This window comes from Cebus imitator, unplaced genomic scaffold (genome assembly GCF_001604975.1).
Source record: "Cebus imitator isolate Cc_AM_T3 unplaced genomic scaffold, Cebus_imitator-1.0 Scaffold44, whole genome shotgun sequence".
NCBI lineage: Eukaryota > Metazoa > Chordata > Mammalia > Primates > Cebidae > Cebus > Cebus imitator.
Window position 1 is genome coordinate 6,594,436 of NW_016107359.1, and position 17,992 is coordinate 6,612,427.

Consider the following 17,992-nt stretch of genomic DNA (forward strand, 5'->3'; position numbering starts at 1 on the left):
TATGCTTGTCTACAGTACAGTTCAAGTTAATTTTTTGTATAGTATAAATTAAGGGTTTTTCACCCTCCCCTTTTTGCATATGATTGTCCTGTGATCCAGGGAAGAATTTATGGTAAATAACACTAGTAAAATGTTAGAGATTAAATAAGGGAATGATACCTAGAGAGCAACTTATGTCTCCAGTGGAAACTGAGTTAATGCCTCATTTTAAAGAGATTGGAAGAGTATAATACCATCTACATAACCATGCTTACTAATGGGGTATAAGGAGATGTTGAGTATTGACTTTTTGACAGTACAACTATTATTGAGCAGTCCATCTTCATGGTCCCCACTCTATGATGCCTACCACTCCATCAACATGGCTTCAATCTACCAGGTTTGAGACTTTTTTTTAATCTAGTGCTCAACCTGTTTTACAGTGCAAGAGACTGCTTTTTCTTAACCTGCTGACAGCACTCATAAAAATACGTGGAATCCTCTGAATCCAAGACAATGACAGCAAGATCCAGAAAAACAAATAAACAAACATGTCTCTTCATAGTCTTGGTCTGCTTTCCAATGACTCGTTTTGTTTTATTTTGTTTCTTTCTGTGTCTCATATTATTCCATGTAATTGGCAGTGGAAATGCATATATGCTTTAACAGCTTCCCCCACACCCTTCCCATAAGGGTGTAATTCTACCTGTCATCTCCAATGAGACAATCATTTCACATTACAATAGTTCAACTTTTATAGAGGAGATACATGTATGTAGGTGAGGATTGTCTTCTCACATTTTATACTTTGTAGATTATGTAACAAAAGAAGAGCTTTTTCATTGTTTAACATTTCTTAGACTGTAGTTTAACTTGTCACATGTGGTAATATTAGTGTTAAAGGTCAAACTACATCATGCCTAGCCGGAAGTTTCTTTTTTAATGGTACTGCAGTGTCAGGGAAAGACCAATCTTTGCCCATTACTTTGATAGCTTTCTGGATCTCAACTCCTTATTTCCTTTGTGCAATAGTTTAAATGAGAATACATACACGTATTTCTCCAAGTATACACAATACTTTGGAAACAAAGAGCAATGTAAATCCATATGTAGAAAGTTAACTTAATTTAACAAAAGAAAAAGAATGTGCCATTTCGATCAATGTTTTAAAAATCTCATGACCAATTTCATGCAAAAGTTTAAGCACTCAGGCTATTATTGTTTTGGGATAGTTTCTGCAAAATGTCTGCAAGAAAAAGCTTTCCCCAAACATGTGTCTTGGAAATTGGTACTCAGTCCTAAGTCGATGCCTACAAAATGTCTATTTTCCCCTTCATCCTATGACTTGCGGAGTCATTGCTGTTTCCCCATGCAGTCCAAAACTTGAGGTTTCAGCCAAGTCAATATATATTTGGTAAATCTAGTTACATAGGCTTATTTACATTATCTCCCTATCTTTAAAATAGTGATGAAGAAATTATAGCTAGTATAATCTTTATTTCTCATCAGTGAGTAATTACTAAAGAAAAGAAAAAATGCTAAAAGATAAAAATGTTGATTTATTTTGTCATTCAATGTTACATCATTTAGACTGATTCTTTAGAACTCAATAAATATGAATGTTAATGATTTCTGAGCTTGAGAAACATAATCCAGTTAAGTGATGTTGGGTTTATACCCCAGAAAAACTCTTAGAGGCATTTAAGGAAACTTATTCTTTTTCTTTCAAGAAGTAAAAATAAGCATACATAGGCTTATTTTTTCTTACTATGTCTTTTTATGTTACTCATATGTGAGTTGATTCCGTCTGAATCCCAATTTTAGGAGATAAGTAGATAGTTTGTATGTATGTGTAACATGCATGACCGTGCTCTGAAAGTCGTTTGGTTTCCCATGTCAAAAGGACATAAGCAATTCAAGGTTCTAGTCCTGGGAAAAAAGTCACTAAGAAGTTCTTTAGAAATGTGGTAATTACAAAGTTTTTAGGCCAACAGCTCTTTAGGAGAAAGAGTATCTCAAGGACACTGACTCACTGGCATTGAATAAGAAGGCCAGCTATTCGAACCCAGATATCCATTTATTTCTGGTTATTTTCCCTTGTGCAGCCTATCCCAGCATGGTCCGTGGACAATCTTCATCAGAATATTATTGGGATACTTTACTAAAGTAGGTTTCTTAGACACACTCAGACCCCCTGAGTCAGAATTTCTGGGCAAAAATGTTAAGGTCTGTATTTCTAGAAAGCAGTCTTGAATATATATCTTAAATATATTTTATATAGCCTGGTGAATATAAAATATTTTGTTAGACTCTTACGTCTAGCCATCAGTGCCATCAAGAGGTCAGAGGTCAATACATGATTCTCAGGATCAGGATTACTTGGCAGAGAGCATCTTGGCTAAAATTAAGGCTTCCCAGTTCTTAGAAAAGAATAGTACTTGGTTGGATGAGGGAAGCTCATTCAGAAGCAGTATAAATCGTTAGCTTAATGATTGGTCAATAGGCTTAATCACATTTTTCTCTAAAGAAATCAAGGAGGCTGCATAAGTATGACCTTTATATTTCCTAAGATGGTGGTGGATCAGACATTGTTCTTGAAAGAAAGATACGTCTCTGAAAAGCAGAGATATTCAGACAGAAATAGTGGCCTATGGTCAGGAATGAATTATCTCACTTCTCTGATAAATCTTTCCTCCAGGTATCTGTACTTCTAATTCCAGTGCCCTTATCTCTTTTTTTATGTCTGGAATCCTGACAGTAATATTTCTCCTTCTTTACATTTTAGTATTATCACAACATTTCAAAACTTTATGTTTCTAATGTGTCTGGAATCTAGTTTCCTGTGATGCCTACATGGCCACTAAAGCTCAGGACTATTCTACTTGTGTACATTTGAATAAATTCAAATTGTTTTCATGGCTTCCACTTTTACTCCATCCCAATAGCTAACTTTGATTAAATTAACGCTTTGATATGAAAGTCTTCAGGGTAACAAGTCAAATTTTCTCACATTCCTGCATATTTCTCAAGCCAGATCAGTGATCAGTATAAATATTGGAACTGAGAACTGAGGCTGGCAACTGAGTTGTGCTGGGATGAACCACTTTACGAATATGAAGAAAATTACAGTTACTCTGTGTTAAAGAAAAAGCAAATATCTTATTTGTCACAGGAGATTTAAAAACGTTATATTGATATGAAATAGATTATACCTAAGGAAAGAGTAGTCTGATTTTTCAGTCCCTACTTTCATATCATTTTCCTCTGTGCCTTTTAGCCTACTCCTAGTTTAGCCACGTATAACTAGAATTCCCAAAGAACCCCTGTTGTTTCGCAATGCTGTGTCTCTTCTTGGAACGATCATTCCCCTGTAACAGAAATCCTGGAGTAAAGGAAATCTTGTCAGAGAAGTCTTAGATTTTACCTGTAGCTTGTTTTTCTTCTTCTTTTTTTCTTTAGCAAAGGGAATTTGCCAGCTCTGTAGAATAGAAAACAGCCTGCAAATTGCTGAAAAAAACATCTACTCACAGAGACTTTGGAATCACTGGTCAATCCCCCGAAGGCACTGAAGAGCAGCCTTCCTCAGGAAGATGTGTGAGTAGAATGATTGTCCAGGGGGAAGGAGTTGCATAGTTCACTGTATGTTTGCAGGTCTAATTGATAAAAGGCTTCAACTTTTTGTGAACTCAGAGAAAGTAAGGGAAGAAGTTTTGCAGGTTGCGGGGGCTTCATCTCAGATACTCCTTTGCTGGCTGTCATGCAGCTAACAGACCCTTGAGACATAGTGTAGTCCAAAGACCTGAATATTAGAAAAGGGAACAAGAGAACCCAGAACGGGGCATCTTGGCTGAGGTAGCTTTGAAGGAATAGGATGATTCTTCTTCAGGGGCATGTGGTTTATGCTAGGATGTGAATCAGCGAGATGCCATAGTAGTCATGGCTCACCATCTTCTGTTACATAATAGAAGTCCACCTGTAGAACAGTTGTTCAACAACAAAAACTTGACCTGCCCCCTTTCAAGGTCAACACATATCTAGAGCACATTATCCCTCAAGGTTAGTGAAGAAAACAGAGTGAGAAGGAAAACCTTGAACTTCCAGCCAACAAAGCAGACGTAGACTTAAGCAATGAATTGAGAAAATGAAAGAGATATGGGCACATTGGCACCTTATTTTGTATTAGGGTTTATCATTAAGACAAAATATTGCATATATGTAAATCTGAGGTAATTTAAGACAGGTAATTCAAAAAACCTAAAGAGCTAGGCATGGCAATGAGACAAGTAGGGATTTGTAATAGCAGAAGGACATTGCAAATCCTCAACTAGAGGGACAAAAGAAGGAGCTAATATTACCGTAGTCTAAGAGTTTTTGGTTATGTAGAAAAAGCAAAAATAGTGGTGACTTTGCCTAGTAGAAGTTTTAGCCACTAAGAAGACACATACACTGACAAAGATACCTCAAGAGATATAGAAGTGCTGTCTTCCAAGCCTCTGACAATGCCTCAATTGGCCAAACCACAGCTTAAAGGTGTCTTTCCTTTGTGACAAAGAAAAGAGAAAGGATGAAATAGATCTAAAGGTAAACCAGTCTAAGACAGACACAGTTTATATTTCACCTGGTCTAGAGGATGAGGATTTGTTATTCAAGAGTTGTTTTATTTCTAATCATCATTCTTCTTCCTTCAAAGTTTTTTGTTCCTTTCTATAAATAGAACTACATGAAATTTTTGATATTCAACCACTCTCGACTTACAAATTACATTTTCATATGGCTCAGTTTAATATTTTTCCTAACTGTGTAAGATACCATGCTAGTGAAATGGGATTGTCTTCTCTTATATAAGCTTGTGCCTCCTTCCTCTAAGCTGGAAGCTCTCTGTTGGCTGAAGGGTGCTTTACTTAATTTTACATCTTTAGTGACAACGATAGAGTCTGGTACAAAATTGGAACTTAATAAGTGCTTTTTTGGATTAAAGAACAGAGAAAAAATACTTGCATATGAGCTACATTATTAAATTTGATAATTTTATATAAGGCAAGAGTCAGCATTTAATTAAAAATATTTCTAAGTTGTAAATTTTTTCACATTACAAGAACATATTTTAAAACTATGCATATGCCAAACAGTGAAACAGAATTTAGCTATTTAAAGGCAGGGTTTTGCCGTAGACTTGTACTATGTGGCCACAGAAGTTTTGAAATACCTATAATGTAGCTATTAAGATGGAAACAAACCTAAGCTTAAACTCATATATGTAAAGTAGCATTGCACAACCATGTTGTATTAGTTGTGGTTTTCCAGGAAACTAGAACCAACACAACATATATAAATATAGGTATATAAAAAGAGATTTATTATGAGAATTCACTCACACGATTAAAGAGAACAAGAACTCCCATGATCTTCCATCTGCAGGTTAGAGAACCAGGAAACCTAGTGGTGTGATTCCAGTCTGAGTCTGAAGGTCTGAGAATCAAGGGAGCCAAGGGAACTGTGTGAACTCTTGAGTTCAGGCAGCGGCCAAAGGCCTAAGAACAGAGAAAGGAGTGTGCAGGTATGGGATGGGGGAACCAAGAACCAGGAGCTTTGATGTCTGAGGCCAGGAGAAGATAGATCAACTGAAGAAGATTTCTTCTTTGCCCTTCCTCTGCCTTCATTGTTCCATTTGAGCCCTCTATGCTTTGGATGCATTGGGTGAGGGTGGATCTTCTGTGCTCAGTCTACTGAGTCAAATGCTAATCTCTTTTAGCTACAACCTCTCAGATACCTCCAGAAATGTTGTTTTGTCAGCTATCTGGGGATCCCTTAAGCAAGCCAAATTGACACATATAATTAACCATCATCCATGTTTACTACACCCTCTCCATATGTGCTAATTTTCATTCTTAAACTTTTTCCCACTCCTTTCCATTACTTGTGGCAGAAGAAAGATGGAGTAAGATTCTCTTGATCATATGAACCTGGAATGTGAAACTTATTGTCTTGGGGATAAATTTTTATATCATACGGTAGTTAAGGGTTAAAAGGAAATATGACATTTTAGTACATATTGGATTGTTCTTACCTTAATTTGAAATTAAACTAAGAAGTTAACATACAGAATTCTAGAATGACTTATAAAACTATATACTCTTGCATAAAATAATTCATGAACTGAATGTGAATTGAATAAGTAGTAAATAACGTGTTTTTTTCTTTATAAATATGAAAACTGAGGACATTAACACCATGATAAAAATCAGTTAGAGAGCTTTTTTCTCCCATAAATACATGATTTTTATGCTAAAGAGAAAAACGTGAGGTGGGATTTTTATGTAAAATAGGTACAAAGATTAAAAAAGCAAAAGCATCCCATCACTTCTTTGTTTGTTTTTGAGTGCGTATTTTGTAAAGATGGTTTTATCAGAATGCAGTTACCATATTCACTGAAACTACCATCATCTTATTTACTCACTGTTGGAAGTCACTGAATCCATGATTTTATCATTTGCAGATACAGAACTGCCAATCAGAGCAGGAAAATGATAGTGCTAGAAGTGCACAAAACAGTATGGAGCAAATAACATAAAAATCTCCAGAACATGGTCATTAAAACATAGAGACCCATGAAAAATATCAGTGTATATATATTATATACATATTTTTTTTCTTGAGGCTGGGAAATTTGTGAGCTCAGTGCACATATTCTGAAAGATTTCAGGATTATTGAAAGGCCAATAAAAAGCTATCTTTTGATTTAATTCACTGACTCATCAAAGATTCATTCAAAACTCCTATATGTAATGCTCAATTGGAAGTTCTCGATAGACGAAAAAGATGTGAGCCTAATATAGATAGTCTAATTTTCCGAGGAGATTGCTATCTTGATGGGGAAGAAAGACTAAGTGGTATTTATTCTAGTACGGCACAGAAGATAGTGATGAGCCATGGTGTATATACATAGCAATAGCTAACTCAAAGATTGAAGTTCTCTTTAGCTACTGTAAAATTAGATAAATATGGACTGCTACAAATCAAATCTTGATAGATGGGGGTTGGAAAAGAAAAAGACATGACTAGAAAGGGGTTAAGATGGCCAGGCTGGAGTGTACAAATCACAGGAGTGGAAAGGAATAAAACCAGAAAGGCGAATTGGCTGCAGAGGGTTGCAAGTTTAAATGACAAGCTGAAGTGTTTGAACTTAATTTCAGTTAAAGGAGGCCATGGTGGAGGTCAGATGTGAAGGGAGACACACACAGAGCTCTGCTTCAAGAAAACACAGGTGAAGACTTCGTTTAGAACTCTCAGATTGCTTTAACACCACGTTTTCTATGATTCTGTGAGAATTTTGGCAGAGTATATAGAAGAGTTCAACTTTAGGAGATATAAGAGACATTTTCTGGATGCCATGTAATGGGCCTTGAAGCAGTCAGGAGTGTGTGAGATTTTTGTAGGGAGAATGGGTGGAAAGAGGTAGCCGAGCAAAATAGAGAGAATTTGGACACTGCTAGCCAGTAGGGATTGAAGGAGGGGGAGAAGTTAAGGGATTTTGAGTTCTGCTGACTGGATTGTGTCATTATAGAATATTGAAAGTTTGAAAGAGATAGGGTAAAGGCAGCCACATTTTGAAATTTTAAACGTATAATGTTAATATTTAGGTGCTGAACATACATGTGCTTTAGAAACCTTACAAAAGGCACTTGACTTGAATTATACCATAGGCACAGAAGCCAACATGAGACCGTTGAGTATAATATGGAATTTGTAGAATTGGGGGGGCATATCTTAGAGGATAATGATAAGTAATAAACCTCGTAGTGAATTCTGGAAACCATCATTCTCAACAAACTGACACAAGAACAGAAAGCCAAACACTGTATGTTTTCACTCATAGGTGGATGTTGAACAACGAGAACACGTGGACTCAGGGAGAGGAGCATCACACACCGGGGGCAGTTGGGGGGGTAAGGGAGAGATAGTGGAGGGTGGGGAGGGGAGGGTGGGGAGGGAAGGGTGGGTGGGAGGGATAACATGGGGTGAAATGCCAGATATAGTATGCACCAAAATAAAATAAATAAATTAAAAAAAAAAAGAATTGAGTTGGGAAATCTGAGTGGGAACCAGAACACAAAACTCAATCTGCCTTTATCATTGTCAAGGCATGGTACAAAATGCAAAGGAAGTAAGTTAAAATACACAGGTGTACAAAGAATTTTGAAGGCATTATTCCCATGAGGTTCTTCTGGAAGCCGTATGCTCTATCCTAGTATACATCATTTGTTTTTAATAAATCAGAATTCTGGAGTTGAAAAAGCAGTCCAAATATTAGATCTACTACAGAAAAGATTGCTGAGTTAGGTGAAATTTTAAACTACATTACTTATAAAGGACCACAAGAAGGTGTTAGAGATTTAGAAATTCTTAGTAATATGATGAATCGGATTTAAATTTAAATTGGAATTCCTACAGAAAGGAAAATAATTTTCCAGTTCAGCAAACTGTGTAGATTGATTGTTTACAGAGAAATGCTAATTTTAAGTTTTTGGTGATCAAATAAAAAATATAGGGCTGGACGTTGTGGCTCACAGCTGTAATCCCAGCACTCTGGGAGGCTGAGGCAGACATATCACAAGGTCAGGAGTTTGAGACCAGCCTGACCAACATGATGAAACCCTATCTCTACTAAAAATACAAAGCCTGGCATTATAAAAATTTCTGGGAGGCATTGATGATTAAAAATTCATTTTATCTGTAATCCCAGCACTTTGGGAGGCCGAGGCGGGTGGATCACGAGGTCAAGAGATCGAGACCATCCTGGTCAACATGGTGAAACCCCGTCTCTAGTAAAAATACAAAAAATTAGCTGGGCATGGTGGCGCGTGCCTGTAATCCCAGCTACTCAGGAGGCTGAGGCAGGAGAATTGCCTGAACCCAGGAGGCGGAGGTTGCGGTGAGCCGAGATCGCGCCATTGCACTCCAGCCTGGGGAACATGAGTGAAACTCCGTCTCAAAAAAAAAAAAAAAAATTCATTTTATATAGAGAGCTACTATTTCTCGTTCTATCTGCCTACCCAGTTTTATGGCTGACATTGACTCTGCTTAAGGCACTCTGTTTGCATTCTGAAAGCTCTTGTGGTGTGAGAATTATAGTTTCTATTACTTCTGAGTTACTGCTTGATCATCAATGCAGAGATGGAAAGCTGCCCATGGAAGATTTCAGCATGATTGTTCAAATTGGTATTGATTTTGTCATTTTAGAATAATAGAGTTTATGTTTGTTTCTGCTTTCCTATACTAGTTCTAAAAACATCCAATGGCTTACACTAATGACAAACCAAATACTGCCCAGGAACATTATCCAAAGTACCCTGTTATTATAGGGCAGAAGTTTGTCAAACATAAATAAATCTCAGTCATTTACCATCTCCAACACTCCAACAGGCATTAGTACGTCGTGGGCCAGTAACTTAATGATAAAAAATAACTTCAGATGAATATATAGTAGTTGACGCTATAGGAGGACTTTGAACACCACGTCATAACAGTTTTATATTAATTAAGTCATAAATTTTCTTTAGATGATAGACATTTCTTATACATTGATTAATTTTAGGCACATTAATTAAATTTCTGGCCAAATGGCAAACAGCCAATTAGAGGTAGAGCCATGATTTCTGATCTTCTTTTCTCCATAGTCTCCTATAAGAATGGCTTTTCAACTGTTTTTCAGTCTGTTAATTTCATTTTTTATTAGCCTTACATATGGAAAAAATAAAACTACAGGGGCTATAGATGCCAGTTTTTTTTACTTACATGTTAAAATCTTATGTTTAAAATGCATAGCTTAATAGTAAAAATCAAAATATTTTCAGTATGTCAATTGTGAAAAAGTAAGATTTTAACAGTTCCACAATTTCCATGACATGAAAGACATTTATCATGCCATATCATCAAGGAAATTTTCGTGATCTACATAATCCTTGTATTTACATGCTTCTCACTTACTTGTACTAATCTTTAGTTTACTAAATTTATTTTTTGTTGCAGAGATTCTCAAATCCAAAGCATCAAATACTAACATATTCAGATGTCATTGACAATCTGAAGAAAAATAAGGACATTCTAATCTCATTACCATTAATCCCTTTTTTCACACTTAGAAATGTGGAAGGAAAAGTCTTAAGTAAATCAGGAAAATTTCAAATCTATAGATGAAACTAAATTTTAATATACAAAGCTCTGCTTGTGGATTCAGAGTTAATTTCATAAGATAATTATGATAACATGAATCATAAATTTATATACTGTTTCCCAAGGAACATTAATTTGGACATAAAATGCATCATGATGCTGATTCCAAAATGTATAGTAAGGCTTTTATGATGATATTATATATATGCCTATCTACTTTCTAACTTCCCATTAGATAATTAAAAATACTTTAAAATTTTTAAAAATAATTGTCTAACTGTAGAGTAGTCCTAAAAGGGCAAACTGTTGAAAAGGTCTTAGATTTTTGAGATCTAACTAGTAAGGCTTTACATAAACCTAATGAAATGCCCAAGCATGACATTACATGGCAAGCAGATTGCACTTTCTTTGGGGAATGTTAAAAGAACATTCATTATCTACTAATGGTGTCAGATTTATGGGGAAAACTGAGATATTTCTCTGAAACAAGGAAACTATTTCAAATTACATAATTTGGGTTTATGATAAAGTATCCTATTCTGTTCTTTGAGCACCTATATTAAATATTTCTTTCCAAAAGAAAAACATTTAAAAATAAAAATGAACAGGATTTAAAATTGTTATTGCATGTCGAAACACTTTAGTAACTTTATTTATACATTTTTCTCCATTATTTCTAAACAGTAGCAATAAGCTTTAATTGCACATTTACTGCTACCAAAATATTTTAAGGGGTGAATGCAGGTGCTTCTCAAGGTGTGTTCTTAGGAACATTCATTCTGGTGAATGTTAATAGATGTTTGTTTTAAAGTACCCTGTAATAAGTTTTAAGAAAGTCAAATTGAGAAGGATTTCTGATTCAGAATTTTTAGAATAGCCAGTACGATTAGGTTTCCTCTTTGGAAACTCCCTAAGGGGTGTGTGTGTGTGTGTGTGTGTGTGTGTGTGTGTGTGTGTGTGTGTGTTAACTGTATGGAAGAGAGAGAAGTATCATAGGAGAAACAAAGAGCTGAGACATTAAAGCACAGGGAGCGTGTGTCCTGACTCCATGAAAGTGCAGCAGAAGAATGTTCCTATGTGAATGAGACCTGCATGGACCTAGCACAGAGAGCCAGCAGCCCTGAACAGCCTCCAGTGATGAGTTAGGAGTGGCCTGCATGGCCTAGTCACCAAACATCAGAAAGAGAAAAGGGCATCTCAGAAGACATTATCTGTAATAGACAACAACAAATCCTAGGAGAAATTCTTTATCCCCCTATGGTCCTTGAGTGATAAAAATTGTATTTTTATAATCAGTTGAAATACAGACTCAAAAGAGAATTGTGTTTAATGAAAGAAATGTATAGAATATAATATTTCTTGAACATCTGAGTCTGTGACTTGAAATCTATTTTGACTATAGAAACATTTCTTTTGACTAGGATTCCTAGAAAAATACTTAAGAAAACAGTAATCAAGTTAATTAATTTGTGACAGTATATATCTCATACTTAGCTGCGAAAGTTTTTCTTCAAAAAACAAATTACTTAATAAGTTTGGACTACTTAAGTCTTGCACTAAATGTATGAGGTATGGAATATTGATAATTATCTTAATCAGCAAGGAGGAAGAAACAAGTCATGTCTAAAGGATCTGTAACATTTTAAATCTTGACCTGGGTTTATCTTAGATCTTAGTTAATGCTGTTTTAAGCCTGTGGATCTTTGGTGTAGCTATACCGTATAAAAATAATTATTTTAAATCTAACAATTTTTTCCAAAAAAGTTTTCCTTTAAAATAATCCTTTTTTTTTTTTTCTAAAAATTGTTACAATCAATCAAAACAATGTTATGAAACTTTTAAAATAGGTCCTGGAATGTATCTTACAAGTTATAATCAAAACTCTACTGCTTTAAATTCAAAGGTTCTTTTAGATCAAATATAGTATTACTTAAATTCATCACTATGTAGAATCTGGTGATTTTTGAAAGTTTAATGAACCTTATCTAGTCTTAAAAATTGAAGATTTTCTACTATCATAAATATTTTTGGTTCATAGATGGCATACGTTATGTACTTACTGAATAAATGAAAAAAAAGGCCTAAGGTAACTTCAGGTCCTTCAAGAATCTACAAAGGCTAATATACCCAGCTTAACTGTTACCTTTTTTATAAAAGCATTACTCATAACCTTCTTGTCTTTCTTCTATTGTTTAAGTGTTATAGGTAACATTAATAAATTAAAATTAATATATATATTTATTTAGGCTTTTTTGTTAATTTTATTTTAGTTATTTTTGAAGGTAAGAGTAATAGATATTACTAATTCTTAATTTTACAAAGTATAGAGTTCATTATCTATACTTCAATTATTGTTTAATTTTTGGCAAAACTTTGAGGAATTCTTATCATATTTGAATAGGATTTATTAGTTCTGTTACTCAATCAAGAGAGATATTTTAAGTTACATAGACAAAGATGGACCAAATACTAAAATATACATATTAGATATCTATACATATGCACACATATATACAGACACAAACATTTACACATCTATATAATACATACATTATCTATATACATATATAGATATCTCTTTTAGGTAGTTACTGGCTTTATTAAATGTGCAAAAGATTGTAGAGAATTTATCTTCTTATTTGTGTTTATTCATTAGAGTAGTTGTGGGTCTTAAAGTGGAGACTCCATAGTTATGTTTCAAAGTTCTGTGAATAATGCCAAAATATATGTTCAATTAGGATGCAAATGTGTTTTCCAGTTCATTGGGTCAAAATTTATGGGCATTTATCATATGTTCATTTAAGTATTAGTAAAAACAGTTCAAAATTATTGATCAATTTCTACATTCTTTCAAATTCTGTAATGTGTAATTAAAGTTTTATAAATATATATGTATGTATATTTTATAGCACTTTAGGTTCTGGAGTACATGTGCAGAACATGCAGGATTGTTGCATAGGTACACACATGGCAATGTGGTTTGCCGCCTCCATTCCCCTGTCACCTACATCTGGCATTTCTCCCCATGTTGTCCCTCCCCAACCTACCTACCCCCTCTGTCCCTCCCTTATCCCCACCCAAGAGACCCCAGTGTGTGATACTCCCCTCCCTGTGTCCATGTATTCTTATTGTTCAACACCCACCTATAAGTGAGAACATGCAGTGTTTGATTTTCTATTCTTCTGTCAGTTTGCTGAGAATGATGGTTTCCAGATTCATTCATGTCTCTACAAAGGACACGGACTCATTGTTTTTTTATGGCTGCATAGTATTCCATGGTGTATATGTACCACATTTCCCTTGTCCAGTCTATCATCGATAGGCATTTGGGTTGGTTCCAGGTCTTTGCTATTGTAAACAGTGCCACAATGAACATATGTGAGCATATGTCTTTATAATAGAGTCATTTGTAATCCTTTGGATATATACCCAGTAATGGGATTGCTGGGTCAAATGGAATTTCTATTTCTGTGTCCTTGAGGAATTGCCACACTGTCTTCCACCATGGTAGCACTAATTTACACTCCCAACAACAGTGTAAAAGTGTTCCTATTTCTCCATATCCTCTCCAGCATCTGCTGTCCCCAGATTTTTTAATGAGAACCATTCTAACTGGCATGAGATGGTATCTCAGTGTGGTTTTGATTTGCATTTCTCTAATGACCAATGATGATGAGTATTTTTTCATATGTTTGTTGGCTTAATATATGTCTTCTTTTGAAAAGTGACTGTTCATGTCCTTCACCCACTTTTGAATGGGTTTGTTTTTTGCTTGTAAATCTGTTTTAGTTGTTTGTAGATTCTGGATATTAACCCTTTGTCAGATGGGTAGACTGCAAAATTTCTTTTCCCATTCTGTTGGTTGCCAATTCACTCTAATGACTGTTTCTTTTGCTGTAAAAATGCTCTGGAGTTTAATTAGATTGAATTTGTCTATTTTGGCTCTTGTCGCCAATTCTTTTGGTGTTTTAGTCTTGAAGTTCTTGCCTATGCCTATGTCTTGAATGGTTTTGCCTAGGTTTTCTTCTAGGGTTTTTATGGTGTTGGGTCTTATGTTTAAGTCTTTAATCCATCTGGAGCGAATTTTAGTGTAAGGTTTCAGGAAGGGGTCCAGTTTCTGCTTTCTGCACATGGCTAGCCAGTTTTGCTAACACCATTTATTAAACAGAGAATCCTTTCCCCATTGCTTGTTTTTGTCAGGCTTGTCAAAGATAAGATGGTTGTAGATATGTGATGTTGCCTCCGAGGCCTCTGTTCTGTTCCATTGATCTGTATCTCTTTTTTGGTACCAGTACCATGCTGTTTTGATTACCGTAGCCTTGTAGTATAGTTCGAAGTCAGGTAGCGTGATGCCTCCAGCTATGTTCTTTTTGCTTAGAATTTTCTTGGCTATGCAGGCTCTTTTTTGGTTCCATATGAAGTTTAAGATAGTTTTTTCCAGTTCCGTAAAGAGGGTCATAGCTAGCTCGATGGGGATAGCTTTGAATCTATAAATTACTTTGGACAGTATGGCCATTTTCACAATATTGATTCTTCCTAACCATGAGCATGGAATGTTTTTCCATCTGTTTGTGTCCTCTCTTATTTCCTTGAGCAGTGGTTTGTAGTTCTCCTTGAAGAGGTCCTTCACATCCTTTGTTAGTTGTATTCCAGGGTTATTTATTCCCTTTGTAGCAATCATGAATGGCAATTTGTTCTTGATTTGGCTCTCTTTAAGTCTGTTATTGGTGCATAGGAATGCTTGTGATTTCTGCCCATTGATTTTGTATGCAGTTTGCTGAAGTTCCTTATCAGTTTAAGGAGATTTTGGGCTTAGATAATGGGGTCTTCTAAATATACAATCATGTTGTCTGCAAATAGAGACAATTTGACTTCCTCCTTTTCTAATTGAATACCCTTTATTTCTTTTTCTTGCCTGATTGCCCTGGCTAGAACATCCAATACTATGTTGAAAGGGGTGGTGAGAGAGGGCTTCCTTGTTTAGTACCAGATTTCAAAGGGAATGCTTCCAGTTTTTGCCCATTCAGTCTGATATTGGCTGTGGGTTTGTCATAAATAGCTTTAATTATTTTGAGATGCCTTCCATCAATATCTAGTTTATTGAGAGTTTTTAGCATAAAGTGCTGTTGAATTTTGTTGAAGGCCTTCTCTGCATCTATTGAGATAATCATGTGGTTTTTGTCTTTGGTTCTGTTTATGTGGTGGACTATGTTTATAACTTGCGTATGTTGAACCAGCCTTGCACCTCCGGGATGAAGCCTACTGGACTGTGATGGATAAGCTTTTTAATGTGCCATTGCAATTGATTTGCCAGTATAAAGCAAGTTCTTAACGACCTACCAAGAGACTTAGACTCCCACACAGTTATAGTGGGAGACTTTCACACTCCACTGTCAATATTAGATCAACTAGACAAAAATTAACAAGGATATCCAGGACTCGAACTCAGATCTGGACCTAGCAAACCTAATAGACATCTACAGAACTCTCCACACCAAATCCACAGAATATACATTCTACTCAGCACCACATCACACCTACTCTAATACTGACTACATAATTGGAAATAAATAACTCCTCAGCAAATGCAAAAGAACGGAAATCAGAACAAACAGTCTCTCAGACCACAGTGCAATCAAATCAGAACTCAGGATTAAGAAACTAACTCAGTGCTGTACAACTTCATGGAAACTGAACAACTGGCTCTTAAATGTTGACTGGATAAACAAAGAAATGAAGGCAGAAATAAAGATGTTTTTCAAAACCAAAGAGAATGAAGACACATGTGTCAGAATCTCTGGGGCACATTTAAAGCAGTGCTAGAGGAAAATTTATAGCAATAAATGCCCACATGAGAAGCAAAGAAAGATCTAAAATCGACACCCTATCATCAAAATTGAAAGAGCTAGAGGAGCAAGATCAAGAAAACTCAAAAGCTAGCAGAAGTCAAGAAATAACTAAGATCAGAGCAGAACTGAAAGAGATAGAGACATAAAAAAACTCTTCAAAAAATCAATAAAACCAGGAGCTGGTTTTTTGAAAAGATCAACAAAATAGACAGACTGCTAGCCAGATTAATAAAAAAGGAAAGAGAGAAGAATCAAATAGATGCAATAAAATTCGATAAAGGGGACATCACCATCGATTCCAAAGAAATACAAAGTACCATCAGAAATTACTACAAACAACTCTATGCACATAAACTAGTAAACCTGGAAGAAATGGATAAATTCCTGGACACTTGCATCTTCCCAAGCCTACACCAGGAAGAAGCTGAAACCCTGAATAAACCTATAACAAGGGCTGAAGTTGAGGCAGCAATTAATAGCCTACCAACAAAAATAAGTCCAGGTCCAGAGGGGTTCACAGCCGAATTCTACCAGATGTACAAAGAGAAGCTAGTACCACTCCTTCTGAAACTATTCCAAACAATCCAAAAAGAGGGAATCATTCCCAAGTCATTTTATGAGGCCAACATTATCCTGATACCAAAACTCTGCAGGGACTCAACAAAAAAAGAAAACTTCATGTCAATATCCATGACGAACATAGATGCAAAAATCTTCAATTAAATTTTATTTTACATGATTAATATTTTGGCTTAAAAAGAACTATCTTGATTCTCCCTTTGCATTCCAATCAATCAACAAACTTCTTGATAATTATAAAGAGTTCACTATTAGGTAGGTGTTGAATAAAATTAATATGCTTTCAAGAAATCACAGTTTAGATAGGATAGTTAAGGAATACAGAACGAATAAATAATAAATAATAAACATTAGAGCAATTAGGTCATCTCTTTTAAAGTATTTTCTTCTGGTAAGTACAGATTTGCACAATGATCAAGAATGTTTGGCAGGGTCTACACTTTTAATTATTAATAAATAGGTATCTCAATGTTTTACAAGTGTCCGTGAAGAATAGACTATTCATGAGGTCTTTCCTCTTTAGTACTTCCGTTGATTGATTTTTTTTGGAGTGTTTTTACAACAATTTCTAAACAATCAATCAAATGTGCTGTGAAGATTTCCCAGTTTCCACGGAAAGGCGTTTATGACATAGACTTCTCCCTAATTTCATAGAGTCATTATATGTAAATTTTTTTTCAAATCTAGTTCTTTGAGATACTATACTTTCTTCATTAATTATAGATTATCATGGTGAGTAATGTCAGTTTACAAAATGTTAAGCAAGTTTCTTTACAGGATTTTTGGAGATGTGTGTATACTAAAGTGTATGTAAGTCTCTAGCAGTGGATAGATTATGCATTACATATTATTTAATCATAAAATATCTATTAATTCTTAATGGAACAAGTATTCTGAGGTAGATAGTGAGGGGAATGCTAATTTAAGCCAAATATCTGAACCCCTTTCATTTTATAGATGGAAAATTAGGAGCTAAATCACTTGTTCATAGGCAGAACAAACATTATAGTATCTCCTTCCTGAACATATAATGAGAATAAAGGATTTTTTAAAGAGAAACAATAGAACAAAGGAGTGTGTAAAATAGAACAGTAGAATGACTGAAATTGTGTGTAAGAGGATTGAAGGGGGAAATGGAGTAGAAGAGCAGCTGGAAAATGGAACATGCGCATAGCAAAACAACAGGGCTCCCAATTCAGCTGGTTGGTGGAGGCCGAGGAAGAAGTTAGGTAAGAAACAAAGCACTGATGGAGGAAACCTCCAGAAAGTAATTGACACTCCAAATAATCACTTGAAGAGAACAGAGAAAAATGTTTACATTTCACCAGAATGCAAAACACATGTATTTATGAACGATTTCTTACAGAAATGAAAGTGATTATGAGATGATGCTTCAGCTAATGTATTTGTGC